This window comes from Miscanthus floridulus, chromosome 18 (genome assembly GCF_019320115.1).
Source record: "Miscanthus floridulus cultivar M001 chromosome 18, ASM1932011v1, whole genome shotgun sequence".
Taxonomy (NCBI): domain Eukaryota; kingdom Viridiplantae; phylum Streptophyta; class Magnoliopsida; order Poales; family Poaceae; genus Miscanthus; species Miscanthus floridulus.
In genome coordinates, this window is record NC_089597.1 from 32103161 (window position 1) to 32111411 (window position 8251).

At 48.9% G+C, this 8251-nt stretch overlaps 1 long non-coding RNA gene across 2 annotated transcripts; it reads right to left on the reverse strand.

Moving 5' to 3' along the window:
- Positions 1 to 2494: 2494 nt before the first annotated feature.
- LOC136522462 (uncharacterized) lies at positions 2495 to 5604 on the reverse strand. Of its 2 annotated transcripts, none has more exons than XR_010775906.1 (3): positions 5085 to 5604; positions 4109 to 4188; positions 2495 to 3951 (listed from the first exon to the last, which is right to left on the reverse strand). It is a non-coding gene; the product is annotated as an uncharacterized lncRNA (long non-coding RNA). The 2 variants fall into 2 exon arrangements; XR_010775905.1 differs by having other exon boundaries at positions 2496 to 3951; positions 5094 to 5604.
- Positions 5605 to 8251: the final 2647 nt, after the last annotated feature.

Sequence of the window (8251 nt, forward strand, 5' to 3'; positions counted from 1 at the left end):
GACGCGCGGCTCCTGGGCCCGCAGCTCTGCGCCACCGCGGTCGCGCTCCTGCTGCTCCTCTCCCTCGCCGTCCTCCACTCGCGTCGCCTTGCTAGACCCGCCTCCACTCGCGCCGCCGTGCTTGACCCGCTGCTCACCGTCACCACCACCGCCGCCGTGGAACCGCAACGCGCCGCCGTCGTTCCTTGTAGCCGCGCTTGCCGCCGGACTTCCTACGACCTCCAGACTGCCGCGCCCGCCGAGGACGAGCTGCCTCGGCCGGCGTCGATTCGCCTCCGTCGTAATCGATCTGCCTCGGCCGGTGTCGATCCGCCTCCGCCGGAGTCGATCTGACTCGGCCGGCGTCAATCCGCTCGTCGCGACGACAGGAGGCGCTGGAGGTCGCCAAGCTCGTTGCGACGACTTGGCGCAGCAGTCGATGAGGACGGAGAAGGTGTACCCGTCCGGCTGTTCGTGCTCAGCGTCGGCGTCGCGGGTGGACGGGGAGGAAGACGGTTTCCGCCGCTGACGCCGGTGGCCGGTGCCGCGTCAGACAGCAGGCACGACTGGCGCGGCGAGCCGGTGGGCGGGAGCGGCGCTAACCGTGAGGCGCAACCGGTCCAAACGAAACGGCGATAAGGTTCGAGCGATGTGTGCGACGAGTCGACGACAAATTCTGCAGGGGCGTAGATTTGCTGGACGGACACCAATACCATACCATCAGATCGTGTTGTCAAAAAAAAAAAAAAAAAACATGCCGTGTTAAATCTCCGTGCTTGTTTGAGCATCGAATCTCATTACAAACGCTGAACACAGCTGAATGCCCGACACAAGTTCACGGTCCACCCAAGAGCGTAACCGTCTTTGTATTGAGATTGGACTACTTGTTAGCCAGTGTGGCTGGACTAATCACTAGTCAGCTAAGTCTGAGGCCCCGTTTGGTAGGGTTTCTCCATCCGTTTTCTACTAAACAGGGTAAAGTAAAATAGCTTTACTTGTGAAGCCTCTAAAAACATGCTCTCATAGTGATTTGGGGTGGGATGGAGCCAAAAAAAATGGCTTCTCCCAGCTCCTCCTCCAGGCCCCTAAAAACATGCTCTCACAGGGAAACCATTTTGCCAAACGGTTTACCAAAACCGCTTCAGCTCCACCGGTGGAACTGTTCGTGGAGCTGAAGCAAAAAAAAAATAGCTTCACTAGTGAAGTGAAGCCCTGCCAAACGGGGCCTTAATAATCCAAACAGGACCTTAACATTAATACAATACAGTATATTAGAATCGGATACAAATAACACCAACGTTTTAGCGGATACGTGTTCCGTTGAGGCTGGGCCCACATCCGAGCTGACACACTAGCGAGTCAGCGACGACGACCCTGTTCGCTTCATCGTATAAGCCATGTTTATCAGCCATGATACAGTATTTCTCTCATAACAAAACAACATTAGCCGACTTATAAGCCACAGAAACGATCAAACGAACAGGGTGATAAGCGGCGCGTGTAGGCGTCCGGCATCGTTCCCCTTCCGCCGCTGGAATTCGGCCTGTTCTGGGCCCACGGCGCACGATGGAAAATGTCAAAATGGGGACCCGTGGTGAAGCTATCGCGATCGTTGGGGCGCAACGGTTTCGAAGGAATTTCCGTCTCCACATACAGTACAGCAGCGTGGATTGGGTTCAGATTGCGAGCGAAATACCGTTGCCTATAGGATTTGCTAACACGCCCCGTTACGAGCGTTATAAATGACCACGGCCCCCAACCCCGCACCCAGGGATGAAAGCGGTCGGGAACGGTCGGGAAAACACTCTAAACATTCCCGCTATTGTATTTTTTTGCGGGAACGGGAACAGTAACGGGAAGGCCGGTCGGGAAAGCGAAATCAGAAATACGGGATGTCGGAAACGATACATTTCGATCGGGAAAAAGTCAATAACGATCGGGAATCGGTAATCCAAATCGGGACGTCGACGCACATAACCACTTCAACCATTCAACTTAACACCAAGGTTACAACCATGTATAATACATAGGCAAATTGTACCGTTGGTAAGTATATAACACTACAAATAAGTCCACCAATTTATGAACACTAGTGACTTGTTATGTTTGTGTTGCACATATTCATGCATGAGTAAGTGACCTATGATTTTTTACGTGGCATATGCTAATAAAACAACAGCAGTGAGTCAACTTTTTAATTGTCATGAAATACTTCAAAAAACTAATAGCATGTTCGGTTGGCTGGTTCGTATCGTTGCTGGTTCGTGAAGAAATACTGCTGGCTGGTTTGTGTGAGAAAAAAATACTGTTCCGGCTGGAAATTTACGATCGTTTACGACAAGCCACAGCCAAATGAACAGGCTGTAAATGAGAGACTTGTAAAGAAAAACGGAAAGCGCACATGCATACTTCAGCTTATCTACGAGTTCAACAAAAAAGCAGAAGTGACTGGTTGCGTCCATCACATCCAATAGGAATTCTTGCAGCATCAAATCATTTAGCATATGTTGTAGGCAGTGGCGGATGCACGATGCGGGATAAGGGGAGGCTAAAACAATGGAGATGTTGATTTGCATGAAAATTTAATGGTGAAATCAAGCTTTTGCTACAGTGATTAAGCTTAAAATCAAGCCATTAGGGGGGCTGGAGCCCCCCAGCCCCCCCTTTGGATCCGCCGCTGGTTGTAGGCACAGAAAAAAATAAAAAAAGGAAAATGCACATGCATACGCATGGCCTTAGCGGCGGGCGCAGCGCGCTCAACAGGCAGGCGCTCAGGTCGCTTTACCTTGTAACGGCCCATTACGGCCCAGCGAGCACAGCAACAGCAAGCACCACTACACCAATACACCAGGGCGCACACTGAAGTTTAATACCACCTCGCGGAGCCAACTGGGGAGGGGGGGAGCCGGCGCTTTTAATAATTGGACTCCCGGCCTCCAAAGAGCCACGGAGCGCTCCCAAAAGCAAAGGGTTTCTTCCTGTGGCGCGCCCCTCCGGCGAGCCTCGAAGTCTTTGCAGTTTGGTATCCATTCTCTGATACTGCACGCCCTCTTGTGGGTAGCAGGGTCCCCCGGGTAATTTCGTACGGGTTCTTCAGGAGAAAGCCTAGCAGGGTCCCCCCGTGTGGCCGTCTCCTGCTGCTCAATCCGGGCTTCGAGGTTTCTTCCTTTTGATCGGTCACCGGCAGAGGTTCTGAAGGTGTTTTGACTTCAGAATTTTGCCGAAAATCACGGGCTTCCTCCTTGATCTACCGTTCTGAGAAAAGAGAGGTCTCCCTGCTCAGATTTGTTGGATCCTAATCCTGTCAAATTCGAGTTGCTTGCTCCCATCTTGTCTTGTTTTACACCATAATTACTCTGGTGTTTAGCTTGCTCCGTTCGGATTCTTTGGCTCATATCTTTGCTCTGCGCAAACTCTGAAACAAACACAATGGTTTCCCTCTTGGATGCGACCGTGTTTCTGGTCTGCTTCGCCGTCGCCGGCCTCCACGTCCTTGATTACCTTCTTGCCATCTGCCCGCACAGCGTGGGCGCCGCCGTCGCGCTCCTTGCCCTCCCTACAACTTACTTTACGGGTGTGATCCTTGTTTACCTCCAAATCGCGCCGGTGTCGCAAGTTGTTGCTTTGAGGCTGCTCGCCGCCATGGCATGTGCCCTGCTTCTCCTTGCTGCCATCATCATGTTCATGCCGCTCGCGCCTTGGCTGTTCAGTATGTGAGCACTTTGCCGCGGGAAGAAGAAATCGTTTAGTTTGGAGAGGAAATTTTAGTATGTTCAAGGTATGAGTGAATCGTCCAGTATTGTGAAGCTGTAGTCTCCCGTGAGCAACTCTGAGTCCATGCGACCACGAGGTTGTTGTATGTTCTTGCTTTGATGGAGATGTGGAGCCTTCCGATTGCTTGCTTGTGGTGAGCCACCGTCGTCCTGGTTCAGTTCAGTCATCTCCTCGTGGTATGGAACGTTTCCCCATTTCCTGCTCGGTGTGAAATTAAGAAGATGGAAATAAGCAAATCTGTGAGGATATTCTCCGTCGAGTCCGCGAACTCGATGGATTTGTTCGATCTCAGATGCATGCATGTATGTGTCATGCTATTTATGTATTCATGTGTGTAAACTTCACTTGTACTTACAGTTGTACTAGGATGAAATGTTGAATGTCTCTCTCGGTCTCTTGGTTCTTGCTACAAAAGGAAACCCCAGAGAATCATCCCTGCACAGCACAACTTAATAATATGAACCAACATTTATTTCCATTTATTACAGAGAGAACATAACTGTGCATTGTCACTGCTAAAAAAAGATTCGTTTCTAGGCTCACATGGCTGTGAAAAAAATACAAGGGAAAAGGGTATGCTCTTTCCTGATTTCATTCCTTATCAACCAAGCTAAGCATCTTTGGGTGGCCGGTGGCCCACTAGAGTTGAGCGATGGTTCTCTATTCCTACTCGACAACGTTAAGATCACGGTAATTGTTACTGACATGTGGGTCCTTGGTTCATCGGGCCCACGTGTAAGCGGCAAAGTCACGGCGCCCTCAACGCGACATGGACAACCAAATGCCAAGTATTTCACATGAGAAAGGACCTCCTAACTATTTTTAAATTTTAACGAAGCTTCTGCAGTCTGCAGTTCCTGAGCAATGATTTGGGCTAAAGTTCGGCCAAACAGGATTAAACGTGGCTTGAAAAGAAAAAAAAAAGGAAGATAAAGAGGCAGCAATTGTACTTTGTCAATAAGAATACATTTCATATATAAGTTGCCCAACTTCATATACTTGAGAATAAGGCGCTAATTTAACAACTGATGCTGTTTTTTTTTTTTGCTTATAAGTCGGCTGATGTTGTTTCGTTGTGAGGCTAATACGATCAAGTGAACGGGGCATATATTAATAACAACAGCAGCAGAAGAGTCAAAAATTAGGGAACATAGTAGCAGCCGCCGCTACGCGGCCAGATAGTATTTTTTACAAGGGCCAGAAAGTGAAAATGAAGTCCGGCTAGAAGAACGCTTGTAGAAGCTGATCCAGCCGGTCTAGACTCTAGACACTGAAGCTTAATTTGCTATGGAACAACAACGCTTCTAGAAGCTGAACCAAACATAACTCACCGCATTTACCTGGGAATAGATCTCTACAACTTCGCTCTGGTACAGTGCGCAGCCCTGAAAGTATTATGTTGCTTGTTGCAGTACACCACAAGCCCAATGGTTCACTGCCGGTGCCGTCGCGCCGACAGCCTTGCTGGCTTGTTGCATAGAGTACCTAGCCGCCGAGACGCGATCCTTTCTTTGCTGTATCTGCCAGTCGATCACTGCGTAGTCCAGAATCCCCGGTTGTTGTACTCTGCGGTTGCTCTGACGACTGATCGAGGCCATTGTAAACCTCCTGGAACTGAAACTGCTCGCATGCTCTGCCTTGATGTCCAATGCTCCCGATGAGCTCTACCAACAGCCATCGGTCATCAAGGCATCCCATTCGCGGATGAGAGATCCTCAATGCCTCATTAGCTTCTTGCCTGTAACTTGATCCTTGACTTGGAACGAAGGAAGCCAGGAAGTTCATCGATCGGCTAATTAAGACGCGACGGAGCTCTCGAAGTTGGGCGAAGTGCGTATGTGAACACACGACACGAGCAGATGTGCGCTATATATAGACGCCCAGGTAACAAGTGATTCTCACGAATGGGCCCGGGCACGAGATGGAACTATTCATCGTCGACGGACCAAGCAGGCGGCGGAGAGCGACTTTTGGTGCCTCGACCATTTCTTTCTTGGCGACTAAGGTTCCACGTCAACGCTGGAAATTTCACGGAAGCTTCGCCAGGGTAATTTTCTACTGCCCAGGAAACTTCGCGGAAGCTGCCTGCGGAGACCGGAGGGGGAGGACCAGCGGATGGATAGCAGCGACGTCGTCGAACGGGAGAGCAGTCGGAGGGGAAGTTTCGCGGAAGCTCTCTGGCTGGAGAGTTCTGCGAGAAGCGCCGGGCGGCGGCGGCGGCGGCGGCGGCGATAACGATGCTGGCCATTTGAGCGTCGGCGCGTCGCTGGATGCAGCACATCCAAATCTACCTAGTTTCCGTTCCGGCAATGGTTTTCCTCCTCTCGATGACGGTGAAACTCGTCCAAATGCTCCGAGGGTCCATCGGCTTGGAATGGTTGGTTCAAAGTTCAAACTTGAACACACGCCCGGTTCGGAACTTCGGATCAGCTACCGCTATTTCTTTATCTTGGTTCCTGGAACGGGAGAAGCAATCTTTTCCTCGCATCATGATCATGATGGCCTCCACTTGCAAGTTGCAACCGGCCACGGCTGCAAAGGTAGCAAAAGGTTCGTCTCCTCTGGACTGGACGTCGTCCAGGAGAATTGGTCGGCGCCTCGTCGGATCTCCAGCAATCCCTGCGCCGGGCCCGGGCGGAGGTTTGGGTCCAATTTGTCAACGCGATTCCAAAACATCTGGTGGGCGGACTGGGCATGGATGTTTGTGCTTATTCTGAGCTGAACCCTGTGGGCCGCCCTGAATTCTGATCATCAGCCTGTTCCCTCGCTGGTTTCAGCCAGCCCAAATCAGTCAGTTAATAGTATTTTTCTCTCACGACAAATCAGCACCAGTCAGCTCAAATCAGCCTATAAACACACCAGCGAAAATGTCAAATATTACGTGCCGAGCTGTCGTGGTGAGGGCGTGAGACCCCTGTGACCTGACGTGTTACCAGTGCATTGATCTAGGCCTGAATTAAGAGGTGCTACAAATTACAAAGGATTGAATTTAGGGCGCGTTTAGTTGTCAAAAACTTTTGATTTTGGCTACTGTAGCACTTTCGTTTATATTTAGCAATTAGTGTTTAATTATGGACTAATTAGGTTCGAAAGTTTCGTCTCGTGATTTCTCACCCAACTGTGTAATTAGTTTTGTTTTTCGTCTATATTTAGTACTTCATGCATGTGCCGCAAGATTCGATGTAACACTTTGGGGTGAAAAATTTTGGAATCTAACAGGGCCTTAGACAATTTCATAAACAAACTAGCTAGATCGAGCTTAAGACGCCATGGTGAACATATTACACCAGGAATCAGCTATGGACCTATCGGTTCTAGGCAGCCGATGATTCCATAGGCGTGCCTCGGCTATGCACTTGATTGGCGGAGGTCTGCGAGTTCATCCCTGAAGATGACTCCCAGAGTGTTGACCCGGGATAACGAATTTGTTCGGCTGAGCTCCAAGCTGGTTTGTTCGGCTTCTTTTTTCAATCGAAGCAGTGTTTTTCTCTCATAACATTCCAGTATAAACAGTATTTTTCAGTATAAACAGTACCATACATACCAGCCGAACACTCTCAACAGTTGTTGTGGGCATTCCAGACAGTGTAGGTCTGAAACAGCAGATGTACCATCTGGCGGCAGCCGAATTCCAATCTTTTCCCAGAAGTAATCTACTATAGTATGTAGTAAATCCGTTTCAAATTACAGTTCGTTTAACTTTTTTGACCTCAAGTTTAACCGCTCGTCTTATTCGAAAATTTATGCTAAATATCATTTCTTTTGTTGTGGCTTGTTTTATTAACAAAAGTTCTTTAAGAATGACTTAAATTTGACTATATTTGTATAAATTTTTTAAATAAAATGAACGGTTAAACTTAAGATAAAAAAATCAAACGAATTATAATTGAGAACGGAGTGAGTATCTACTGCTGTGTGTGACGAGTTTCGTTGAAAAAGATACGCTAGTGGACACCGCAGGCATCGATGCCAAGAGGTACGACGACGCGACTGGACATTGGGCCACTTGGACGAATTATGGTTCGACGCCGAGGTAGAGGCTGTTTTCAATTTATTAATTATTATTATACTCCTGTACATATACCTACACACATACTACATATACTATACTAGAAAATCTAAGCTGGTCGATGTCAATCTTGCTGTCCTGACACTCCTGCGTCGTGCTCTTGCTGGGATTTGTTCAGTGGTCCATGGTCACCGCAGTTTGATAGCGCGTGCTGCGCGCAATTGCGTAGGGCCAGCGACTCGCGATTCCGTGGAAACGAGTCGACCCGACGATTTAGAAAAGGGCGGCCATTTGTCAAGCGGTCAGACTCGAAACCCGTAATTCTGTAGGAGTATTTGTTGTGTATAGTATATGTTCTCTCGTGTCAAAAACGCGTTCTGATGAGATATTGGGCATGTTCGCTCGGAGGAATTCTGAAGGAATTTAGATGGTTTGGAGGAATACTGAAGAAATTTGTGAGAGAAAAATACTGTTCCGGATGAAAAAAGA